The sequence below is a fragment of the Myxocyprinus asiaticus genome, chromosome 15, assembly GCF_019703515.2.
Source record: "Myxocyprinus asiaticus isolate MX2 ecotype Aquarium Trade chromosome 15, UBuf_Myxa_2, whole genome shotgun sequence".
In the NCBI taxonomy this organism is placed as follows: domain Eukaryota; kingdom Metazoa; phylum Chordata; class Actinopteri; order Cypriniformes; family Catostomidae; genus Myxocyprinus; species Myxocyprinus asiaticus.
Window position 1 is genome coordinate 12,497,885 of NC_059358.1, and position 12,408 is coordinate 12,510,292.

At 34.8% G+C, this 12,408-nt stretch overlaps 1 long non-coding RNA gene across 1 annotated transcript; it reads left to right on the forward strand.

Moving 5' to 3' along the window:
• Positions 1 to 6,274: 6,274 nt before the first annotated feature.
• On the forward strand, positions 6,275 to 11,776 carry LOC127452957 (uncharacterized). Its single transcript, XR_007899337.1, has 3 exons — positions 6,275 to 6,325; positions 11,012 to 11,256; positions 11,457 to 11,776. It is a non-coding gene; the product is annotated as an uncharacterized LOC127452957 (long non-coding RNA).
• Positions 11,777 to 12,408: the final 632 nt, after the last annotated feature.

A 12,408-nucleotide genomic window follows, 5' to 3' on the forward strand; every position in this document is an offset into this window, starting at 1 on the left:
GGTCTGTTAGGGCCTTTGACCTGTGCTATAGCCATAGTGTGAGGCCAGTGGTGAGAAATCAAAACTGTATTCCCCCAGCCCCCCCCCCCCCCCCCCACCAACACATACACACACTTTTTCCCTTTTTACTTTTGGCTTGCATACATACAGTACACATACATGGACACTTACAAGAGCATCACACACCTGTTCCAGTGCCAAAAACAATATTCAACTCTTGGTTGATCCTGTGACATAGCTTGGGTTTAATGGGAGTCAATCTCCATTCAAACAAGCAGGGTTCCCAGTTCCCACACCTTTTGACCAATGAAATTCCATGGCTTTTCCAGTCACTCGTGATTACTGGAAAGGATTTTTGAAAATCATTTTGAAGAGGCTGCACTCAAAGAGCAATTTCTAGCTGACATACTTTAGAGCTGAGCATAACTAGAAAATGTATATTTACAATAATACATTTCCTTGACATCTTGAGGTTTTATTCATTTCCATTGCTTTTCCAGTCAAATCATTTACAATATATATATTTTAAAGAGACTGCGCGCACAAAGAGCAATTTCTAGCCAATTTTAGAGCTGTGCAGAACAAGAAAATGTATAGTCACAATAAAACATTTCTTTGACTTTTACATGACTTTTGGGGATTTTATTCTTTGTAATGACTTTTGCAGTCACTCGTAATTACTGGATTAGGATTTTTTTTTTTTTTTAATAATCTTTAGGGTTTTACTTGCAAAAAGCAGTTTCTAGTTGTTTTTTTTTTTTTGTTTGTTTTGTTTTGTTTTTTTTAGAGCTGAGCAAATATACTGTAACTAGAAAAATTTAATTTCACAATCAAAATGTCTATAACATTTCCTTGACTTTTTAAGATTTTAGTCATTTACTTTTAAGACATGACTTTTCCAGTCACTCGTAATTACTGGATAAAGATAAAAAAATAAAAATAAAAAAAATCATTTAATAGAGATTTCCCTCACAAAAAGCAATTTCTAGCCAAATATTGATTTTGTTTTGGAGCTGAACATAACTAGAAAAATGTATGTTCAATGTACACTCAGTAACTTTTGTCCATGTCATCTTGGACTTACAGTGACACCTAGTGGTGTGGATGCAGCATCATTCAAAATCAAGTAGTTTTCAGTTACAGATGCCATTGTAGAAATTCACTATTCACAATCATCCATGATTAATTTAATCCAAGAGTGAAAATGTCTAGTTAAAAGATGGTTACTGAGATTAAGCGAGTAGTATTCATTCAGCTGGTCATGTGATTCTAAAATTGCAGCCCCCATGAGGTGCCCCTGTCTCACAATAAAACATATTTTATAAGGTTACTCATCTCATGTGAGAGGTCATGATTTTATACATATGTTTCAAAATTACAATTAATTTCTTTTGGAGTAAAACTTTTTTTATTGGAGAAAAAATTACTAAGTGCATCTTTCATGATAGAAATGTCCTTGACTTTTTCTGGACTTTTTAAGACTATTCATTTCTGTGACTTTTCCAGTCACTCGTTCCTAGATTTTTAAAAATAATTTTAAATTTATTTTTAATAGATTGCGCTTATAAAAAGCTAATTATTTCGCCAAATTATTTTAGAGCTGAGCATAACAAGAAAATATATATTCACAACTTTCAATTTTCATTACTTTTTGGGATTTTATTATTTTTAATGACTTTCCGAGTCACTCGTAATTACTGGATAAAGATAAAAAAAAAAATTAAAAAAAAGTAAAAATTAGAAGAGATGCCGCTCACAAAGAGCAATTGCATAGAGCTGAGCATTACAAAAACATATACTGTATGCATTCACAATATAAATTTCCATGACTTTTACATGAGATTTTAGGATTTTATTCTTTTTAATGACTCTTGCAGTCTCTCATAATTACTGGACAAGGATTTTTAAAAATGTGTCTCCATGGCATCTTTTAGAGATTTTTCTTGCAAAAAGCAATTTCTAGCCGATATTCAGCATTTGTTAAATTTTTTGAGCTGAGCAAATGTAACTAGAAATTTACATAACGTGATTTATTTTTAAGATTTTATTAATTTCCATGACTTTCAGTCACTCTTAATTACTGGATAAGAATTTTTATAAATAATTTAATAACGATTTCCCTCACAAAAAGCAATTTCTAGATAAAATATTGAATATATTTTAGAGCTAAGAATAACTAAAATGTATGTTGAAATTTCCATGACTTTTAGACATTCTGAACTTTTTAAGATTTTATCAGTTTCCACACTTTTCCAGTTACATGACAATTAATGGGTAAGAATTTTTAAAAACAGGGATTGCGCTCACACAGAGCAACTTCCAGCCAATATATTTTAGAGCTGAGCATAACAAAAAGAGCAATGCTTTCAAGAGCTTCATGTGATGTAAAACATGTAAATTAACTGGTTTTACTCAAGTCAAACATATTTTAATAAGACTGAATCAGCTTCACAACAGTAAGTTACACCTATAAAAGGGTCAGATCAGATGGACATTTGGCAACTCCTTCAGATAACAACTTTTCAATTTCACCTTTAGTGAAATTAAGGTTTCAGGACTTCAACATGAGATCTAGCTTTAAGCATGTCATTGGTTGGTGAGTAGGATGGCCAAAAAAGCTTTACCACAATATATAACTTAGAAACTGGTATTAAAATCAGTATTGGTTGACAAAAGGTCTTGTAAATCTTGGCTTGTGATATTTCCTCAAAATTTACTCCAGCTCTTATTCGGGAGATGTGACTGCAAACAGCAGATCATGAAGGCCTGTTGAAATATATACTGTCAAGTTATTGTCTCTCCTCTCAAACAAATGCTCTAAAGCTGTGAAACCACAACCAAAGAGCACCTCATTTAATCTGACAGCCTGGAAACCTTTTTCCCGTTGTGAAACACCATTTAAGCTCACAACACTCACATTATTCCTCGTACTCAATTGGAGCTCATTTCGATTTAGCAAAACACTTCCTGAGACTGAATGGGACATGCCTCAGTTGCCCTCAATATGTGAGGGCAATAGAGCATGACTCACAACTCACCCGTGCCACTGTGACTCCTTGGACTCAGTCCATAACATGAAGATGTTTCAGAGTCTCCCCATGTGTCTTTTTAAGGTTAGCAAAGCTACGACCACATCAGAAACAGTGCAGGACACCTACTGTTGCAACACCAATACAAAGGAATGACTGTTGTCACCAGTTCTGTAAACAGTAAGCACAATTACAAGAAACCACTGGAAATATAGCTTGTTTTTATAGCACGTCTGTAATTTCCTCAGCTTTACTCTGGCGGTGAAGAGCAGAAGCACAATGATTTCACAAGACCACGGGCTTGATTCGCCACAGAAATAGGCCTTCCCAAAGCTGCAGTATCCAAAGTAGTGTTGGTCTGGCCCTTCTCTGCTATTGTTGCAACTGAAGACGTCTGTGTCCTCAGGGGGTCGGCAATCATTCGAGGTTTTGGTGTACTTCAAAAATGCAAAGTTAGTGCCATTGCTTTTTAAATTTTTGTTATATCATGCTTGCCTCTTCTTTATGATATTTCTGGACATATAGAGATGTTAGGCTGTATATTAGTTCCCATTCACTTTCATTGCATCTTTTTTTTTTTTTTTTTTTCATAAAATGAAAGTCCTTTTGTGTTCTATGGAAGAACAAAAGTCATCTGGGCTTGGAACAACATGAGTGTGAATAAATGATTACACAATTTCCATATTTGGGTGAACAATCCCTTTAATTGCTCATTAATTATGATCAATACAGTAGATATAAGCTACTAATGTTGATGTACAGTCAAACATCAGTGTTTATATCTGGTATTATTATTCTTGAATATATAATTTCTAACATTTTCTCATTCACATTGGCAAAGATGCAGTATGTTCTCTTTATACACCAAAGGCCTTCAAAAAAAAAAAAAAAGTGATACATCTGTGATTATGCTGTAATGCTATAAACAATCCCACAGTGGATGTTCAATTTAAAGAGGTTGTGACATGAGGAATCAAATTTTCCTTGATCTTTTGACATACAAGAAGTCATTGTACTATTAAAATAAAGTTTCAGAACTCAAAACTTCATTCTCACTGCAAAAAGAGCATTTGATGGAACCAAGCTTTTAAAACAACTCGTTCTCTACTTCCTTTTACATTGAGGTGACACACTACGCATCTGACCGCTTCCACAACAACACATCAATGCCTACTTCACCTTATCACTTTTGTAGCCCCACCCAGTAGTGGTGAGCAGTGAGATGGCAAGGAGAGAGCAAGTCAATCAAGAGCAGAGAGCCAATCATAACAGTGGGTGTTTACTTTCACGTCTTAAAGGAGAGCAGTACCAAAACCAAGTGTTTCTGAACTATAGGGTCAGAATGAGGGTTTTGTTTTACAAAAACTTTACAAATATCACAAGTGAACCTCAAGGAACATACTGAAATATATATATATATATATATATATATAAAAGGCATGTCATGACCCCTTTAAGTAATTAGTCAGTTCACATTGTAGGTTAGAATTTATATTTAGAATTTTCTTGTCTAATTTTTTGTAATATCTTTATTTTTAATTTTCTTTACCATTTACAGTAAAACTTTTATTTTCTGAAGTTTATTTAAATCATGTTTTTACAATCTCACAATATCTTAAATAGATTTGAACGTCTACAGAAACATTTATAGGCATTTAGGTTTTCCATTAAATCATTATAAGGTTGAAAATGCAGTCTTGAATTCTCTGTGAGAGCAATTGTGTTCAGGGTTACATGTGTGGTGCAGATGCCTCACCATGCTCAGTGAGATGGGAGGCTTGCTGTGGCCCTCTTGGCTCTAGCGATAACGCAAATCCAGTGGCATCAGGTACGACAGTGCTGAAGTCAGCACAGGGCATGAGATCAGGGGGCTGGGCTCATGATTTATCACTAGACACGTCCAATGAACGAGGTCATTTTAATTCATATCACTGGCACTGGGACCTGAAGTGAAAGTTTTTGACTTTGAGGTATCTTGCATGGAGGTATTTGTTTTCAGAGGCTATTGATTTGGATTCATTTGATATTGGAATGAAAAACAGCCTTGTCTGGCTGTGTCTTCAACTTAGGCAGCTATCATGGGAATGGTTTTTCACTGAATGTTTGGCCATGTTTTACTATGTTTAACGTACTATTTTATTAGATCTTTTTTTTTTTTTTTTTTTTTTCGCAGTGTCATTAACTTTATTGAGACTGTTTTCCACCTATCATCTCCTATAGAGTTTCTTTTGAGAAAAAGACAGTTTAAAGTCCCTGCCATGTTTCGCTCAATTGTAACACAATATGTACACAACATTTATTTTTTTAAACTTATTAGTATTAAGAATTATTAGAAAAAATATTGTTCATTGTTATTTCTTGTTCAATATAGTAGTTAACTAATGTTAATGAACACAACCTTACTGTAAAGTGTTTCCCATTTGTTAATTTGGATTATTGTTAAGGTCTACAAAGACTGATCTTTTTATTTTATTTTATTTATTTTTTTACATTAAAAGTTATATACTTTAACATTAGTTAATGCATTATGATCTAACATGAACAAACAATTAATGGTCTTTTGATTAATTAACATTAACAAAGATTAATAATGTACAGTAAAAAATATTGTTCATTTTTAGTTCATGACAACTAATGCATAATTAACGTTAACAAATAGAATCTTATTGTAAAGTCTTACCATTATTTTTGTATAAATAGAAGGCAGTATACAAACAGTGGATATCACACCACTGGTGGTGAGACAGCTTCGACACAGTATAATGTGCAATGTGTAGGTCATTTGAAAGTATTATCATGTAAATGTAATAAGTGAAACATTACATGTTACTTTCATAAAGTAATCTGATAACATAATGCATGTTACTAGTAATGCTTACCACAAACACTGCTCTTAATTGGGGATACCCAACAGTGAATTTTCAGATTTATTACAACAGCATTAAAAACACTTACTTGAGCACAAGCTCTCTTTATATAGTGTAACCATGGCCCCCTTTGCCATCATCAGAAAATTAAGAAAACTAAACTGCATGTTTACAGTTGAGTATTTCATTTCTTTTTACAAGCAACCATTCTGTTATTCATCTGCTATAACTGCACTTTGTCTCTGTCATTTTTTCCCTCTTATTCAGAGTGCAGACCATGGTTGCTCATAAAGACATTTGCCTTCTCTCCCATGTTGGGTAGACTGGAAATCACCTGGCAGCAGCAACCCTCATGAAGGTGTGGAGAAACTGGCCAGAAGCGGCTGCTCTAAGGACCACCCTCCAATCTTCCTCCCCATGATGAAGTCGGTTAAGTAACAACAGGGGGCCTCCACAATGCTGCGCTTAACAATAGTTCCCAATGGTTAAGGAGGTGCCTACAGGGCCTCATGATACATATGAACATGGTTTGATGCCAGGCCATTCCATAGGCCATTTATATCACTTCCTTTATGTAGATATGACCTCTTTTCGCTTATAAGCTTCCTTTGTCTTGTTCCTGGGGACTTTGCACATCACCATTGCATACATTTTAATGAACATCAAGATTTGATATTTAGGTTATGTTTTTAAGTTTTTCACAATGTTTAGTCACCTTTTGACTTCAATTTAAATGGTCTTGCAGTGTGAAAAAGGATTGTTTTTAAATATGGAAATATATATATATATATATATATATATATATATATATATTTATACATACATGTACCACCGATCAGCCACAACATTAAAACCACCTGCCTAATATTGTGTAGGTCCCCTTTGTGCCGCCCAAAACAGTGCCAACCCACATCTCTGTATTCTGAGATTATATTCTTCTCACCACAATTGTACAGAGCGGTTATCTGAGTTACCGTAGACTTTGTCAGTTCGAACCAGTCTAGCCATTCTCTGTTGACCTCTCTAATCAACAAAGCATTTCCATCCACAGAACTGCTGCTCACTGCATGTTTTTTGTTTTTGGCACCATTCTGAGTAAATTCTACAGACTGTTGTGCGTGAAAATCCCAGGAGATCAGCAGGTACAGAAATACTCAAACCAGCCCATCTGGAACCAACAATCATGCCATGTTCCAAATCACCAGATCACTTGTTTTCCCCCCATTCTGATGGTTGATGTGAACATTAACTGAAGCTCCTGACCCGTATCTGCCTGATTTTACACATTGCACTGCTGCCACACGATTGGCTGAATATATAATCGCACGGATGATTGTTGGTGCCAGATGGGCTGGTTTGAGTATTTCTGTACCTGCTGATCTCCTGGGATTTTCACACACAACAGTCTCTAGAATTTACTCAGAATGGTGCCAAAAACAAAAAACATCCAGTGAGCGGCAGTTCTACGGATGGAAATGCCTTGTTGATGAGAGAGGTCAACAGAGAATGAACAGACTGGTTCGAAATGACAAAGTCCACGGTAACTCAGATAACAATTTCAGTGAGAAGAATAGCATCTCAGAATGCTATTCTGAGATGTGGGTTGGCACTGTTTTGGCAGCACAAGGGGGACCTACACAATATTAGGCAGATGGTTTTAATGTTGTGGCTGATCGGTGTGTGTATATATATATATATATATATATACACACACATATAGACTGTATATATAGAGAGAGTAAACAGTACTAGAGCTTTCATACATGGCCATACATGGTGATGTAAAACTGTAAAACTTGTGACAGTGAAGTATAATATATTTCAACACAAAATGCAGGATTGGTTAACAGTAACAAATCTTATGTAAGGTTTAGTTTTTTATTTTGAGGCTTGAGGTTTATGAAAGTGAAATGAAGAAAGATGTGTGGGTGTGTGTGTGTGTGTTTGTGTTCACTTAGAGTGGAATACTTAATTGTGCAAGTTATTATTTTTGTGGTCGTACCTACCACTTTTCTCAGTTGGGATGGGTGGAGATGGAGTGTAGGCATGGAATATTCACTTTGCCGTGTTCTGGAGCATCTGCATAGTGAAGTTTCCAGTTGTAAAAAAGCAGCAACAACATCTGGGGCAATCAGATATTTTCCTGCAAACATTTTACTGTCTACCACAGACATTTAAACCATCCATGTCTATCTACATAAACAGTTCGTGTCCAAAAACATCAAGAAAGATATTTTTGCAAAATATCAATTGAGTCAGGTTTTTACATCAAATTGATTTGCAGCATTTCGCTGGGAAAATTATGCCCTCAGCCATTAGCTCATTCAACACTTCGTCAGTCAAATAAGGTTGTAAAAATTTAGGTTATAATTAGGTCTCCTTTTAAGAAACTGGCTTTAAAGATCCAGGGGGATTTGGGTTTACTAATGGCATCCAATTGTGAACGCAGAAAGGTCTGTATTTTTCCGTAATAGTGAGTATGTTTCCCTCGAAAGAACACCAACGGTTTAATCACCTTAGCGCTCAGAGTTTCCTGTGCATTAACAAAGCCACAATTTGGTATGATTCATTGTAAAAGACAGTTCCTCTTTTTAAATGGCTCTATATTTGTGTTGAAATGACCTGTTAAGAAGTGGTACTGAGGCCAAGAGAAAAGCTTTTTTGGGTGCTTGTGTTTTTTACCTCTTGTGTTATGGGTCACACACCCAGCCAGGGTACCTATTACTTACCATATTCTCTAAAAATGTGTTTGGTGACCCATGTTAGTCACTGAATTTGAAGTGTGGTTTGTTGTCAAGGTCTGTTTATTATTAAGGAATGGTTTCACATGTTCTTATCCAAGATAACATGTCAATATTCAGGAACCATTGTTCCTCCATTGTTCCTTGAAGTTGCTTTAAAGGAATTTGCATTCAGACTACAATATAAGAGGTTTGTGCTGTAAATTTAGCTTAATGTGAACTTTAAATGGCAATGCAAAAAAAACAAACAAACAAAAAAAAACAAAAAAAAAATGCAAGAGAACTGAAAACTAAATTAGTGAGTCTCTCTTCGTTTTTCTAGGTGGAGAGGGCAAACGTGGATTTTCCAATGCTGTGCTCCAGAGGCTCCTTCGTTAAAATGATTGGCTGGTTGAAACAGGAGAAACCAGAGCAATTTGGCCTCAGAATAATTTTTCAAATGTAAAACTTAATGTAAATTAGTATTCCGCTTGCGGTATTTAATCTATTGCTTCTTGCTTTTCCAACAGACTTTGCCAGCATTGGACTCTTTCTGTAAATCTTTGCCTTTTCACGTTTGCAAGCAAAAAAAAAAAAAAAAAGAAAGAAAGAAAATGTTTTTAAGACTGATGATTGTATTTGTTGATTTCAGCATATTTATATGCAGCAGCATATTTGTGATTGCTCTGAAACAATTAACAAATTCACGTTGCTGCTTTTATCTGGATGCAGAACAAGAAAAATTTAAACCACCAAATAGGCTTTAAGTCTTGTCTCCGGTTTAGAAGAACACATTATAAAAGTGCTAGCACCGCAAGTTAATGCCCCTTTCATATTAAAATAATGCTCTGAATCTAGATCCCACTTTATAAAAAGGCACAGTGAGGAAACATTATTCTACCTTAAGTGCTGAAGCATTTACAATCCCGACATGGGGCCTATTTGCACAGTTAAACCAAACCACTTAGTAATAGCCGGTAATTTCCTTATGTTAAGCCATGAATAATAATTTCTCAAGAATTTTCATGGATGCTTTCTCAAACCTGTGCCAACTAGTCTGATGTGCCAAATTGTTATAAGGGTTAGGGGGAAAATAAATGTTCTCATTGAAAATTATTAGATAAATAAATAAAATAAAAGTTTTAAAGGGATAGTTTAACCAAAAATGAAAATTCTCTCATTATTTACTCAACTTCCTGGCATTCCAGATGTGTATGACTTTCTTTCTTTTGCAGAATACAAATTGAAATATTTAGAAAAATATTTCAGCTCTGTAGGTCCTCACAATTCAAGTGAATAGGTGGCAAAAATTTTAAATTCCAAAATCCACATAAAGGGAGCACTAAAGTAATCCATATGATTCCAGTGGTTAAATACATGTGTTCAGACATGATATGATAGGTGTGGGTGAGAAACAGATCAATATTTAGGCTAAGTCATTTTTTGTATCATAAATTCTCCTCCCTGCACAGTAGGGGGCGATATGCATGCAGAATGTGAATCACCAAAAACACAAGAAGAATGATAAAGTGAAAGTGGAGATATAGTAAAAAAGGACTTAAATATTGATCTGTTTCTCACCTGCATCTATCATATCACTTCAGACGATATGGATTTAACCGCCAGAGTCATTTGGAGTACATTTATGTTGCCCTTATGTGGATTTTGGAGATTCAAAATTTTGGCACCCATTCACTTGTATTGTACGGAACTACAGAGCTGAGAAATTCTTCTAAAAATCTTTGTTTGTGTTTAGCAGATGACAGAAAGACATCAACATCTGGGATGGCAAGATGTGAGTAAATGATGAGAGAATTTTCATTTTTGGGTGAACTATCCCTTTAAATTAACGATGTCCTTGCTTTTCTTTTGTGAAAATAAAATAAAATAATGTGTATATATATATATATATATATATATATATATATATATAAACAGAATCCAACCCTGTCTAAGCCCAGTACATGTGCTTTCATGCAAGAAATACATTATTAGTGTTGAATTATTTGGACAAAATAACTTTCTCATGAACTATGGGAATGTATGGTGGGTGTGACTGTAAAAATACTCAATACCAAAGAAAAAACATGATTCATTTGTAAAGAAAACCTCATGCACACATAAAGACTGTGAAAATTGGCTCATAGCACTGTAAAGCGAGCGTGAAATTTTGATGTGAATTTCCATTTTTCAAAAGGGACAAGTTAACCTTTGCTCTGATCAAAACCAACAAGATGTTATGCCACTTATCAGTATTCAAACTCTGAGAAAATGGATGTGTCCAAACAAAAGTATTAGAATTAAAACAAAAGAGACATTTATCTATAAAGTGCTTTGTCTAGACATGAATGTTATGCAACTTTCTCTAACTTAACTTCTGTTGTTTTCACTCCAGCTTTTCAGAAAACATCAGAGGTGCCCCATAAAACAGATTTGGCCAAAGTGACAATGGTGCGTATGTGACTCATTCCTACCTGCAATCTGTTAGGAGAAAGAGAGTTCACTGTTACAAGAGAGAAACTGTTTTGGGATCTAGGACAGGCACCAGTGGAACCTGAATCAGAATCACCCTCATGTTGGATCCAGACCCATATGACTGTCTTTCCTCTGCAGAGCAAAAAAGGAGATGCTAGGCAAAATGTTAGCCTCAGTCACCGTACACATTCATTGCATATTTTTTTCCATACAATGAAAGTGAATTTACTGTAGCTGACACTCCATGGTGTAGGTAATATGTGGAATGTCTGTAACCCATGCAGCATGATTATTTTGACAGTAATAATGAAAGAAAACGCTGAGTGAGATTTTTTTCCCCCTTCTGTTTTGATCCTTATGTGTAGGTAACTGTGTGTTCCAGAGAGAGGTCACTTTCCCTGGGCCCGGTGAACTCTAGCTGATACTTGTCTGTTGGAGGAATTTCAGTGGGTTCTGGAACAGGACCATTTTTTTTTTTTTTTTTTTTTTTAATTCAGCAAGTTCACTTGACAAGGCTTAACCTCCTTATAAATAAAATGTTTCATTGTATCAATTCTGCAGTTAAATTATAGGAGTCTTGAAAGGTTTATAGCATAACTATGCTCCCATTTCACTCTACAAATGAAAATCAGAATAGTACACACAAGTCAGAGATTATGAAAAGTGAAGAAAATAAAAATGAACATCTGGCACATTCCGTTTACGAAAATATAAAGCAATAAAGGTTTTTTTTTTTTTTTTCCAGTATTCTATTCTGTTCTGTTCTATTCTATTCTATTCTATTGTATTCTGACACATGCATAGCTTTTTCCCCTGGCCAGAACTTTTGTTAACATGGTCAGTTCTCTCATCATTCATTGTAACTTTTTTAATCCAATCGATATATTATATGCTTTCCAACTTTCAATAATTTAGCATCCTTTACCATTTATATTTCTTTCTGTTTGTTTCTGTATTGTATTTGCCACATATATAAATAAATATTTCTTCTTTTATAATTATGTCCACTTCTGATTCTTAATTTATATCAATACGAGCAGAAACTGAAATACCTTGTTCTTGTGTACTTGGTAAATAAAGCTATAAAAGTCTTAAAGGGATAGTTCAAAAACTAAAACATTCTCTCACAATTTATTCTCTCTCATGCCACCCCAGATGTGTATGACTTTCTTTCTTTTGCTGAACACAAACAAAGATTTTTAGATGAATATCTCAGCTCTGTAGGTCCTCACAGTGCAAGTGAATGGTGGCCAGAACTTTGAAGCTCCAAAAATGAAATAAAGGCAGAATAAAAGTTACCCATGCAACTCTAGTGGA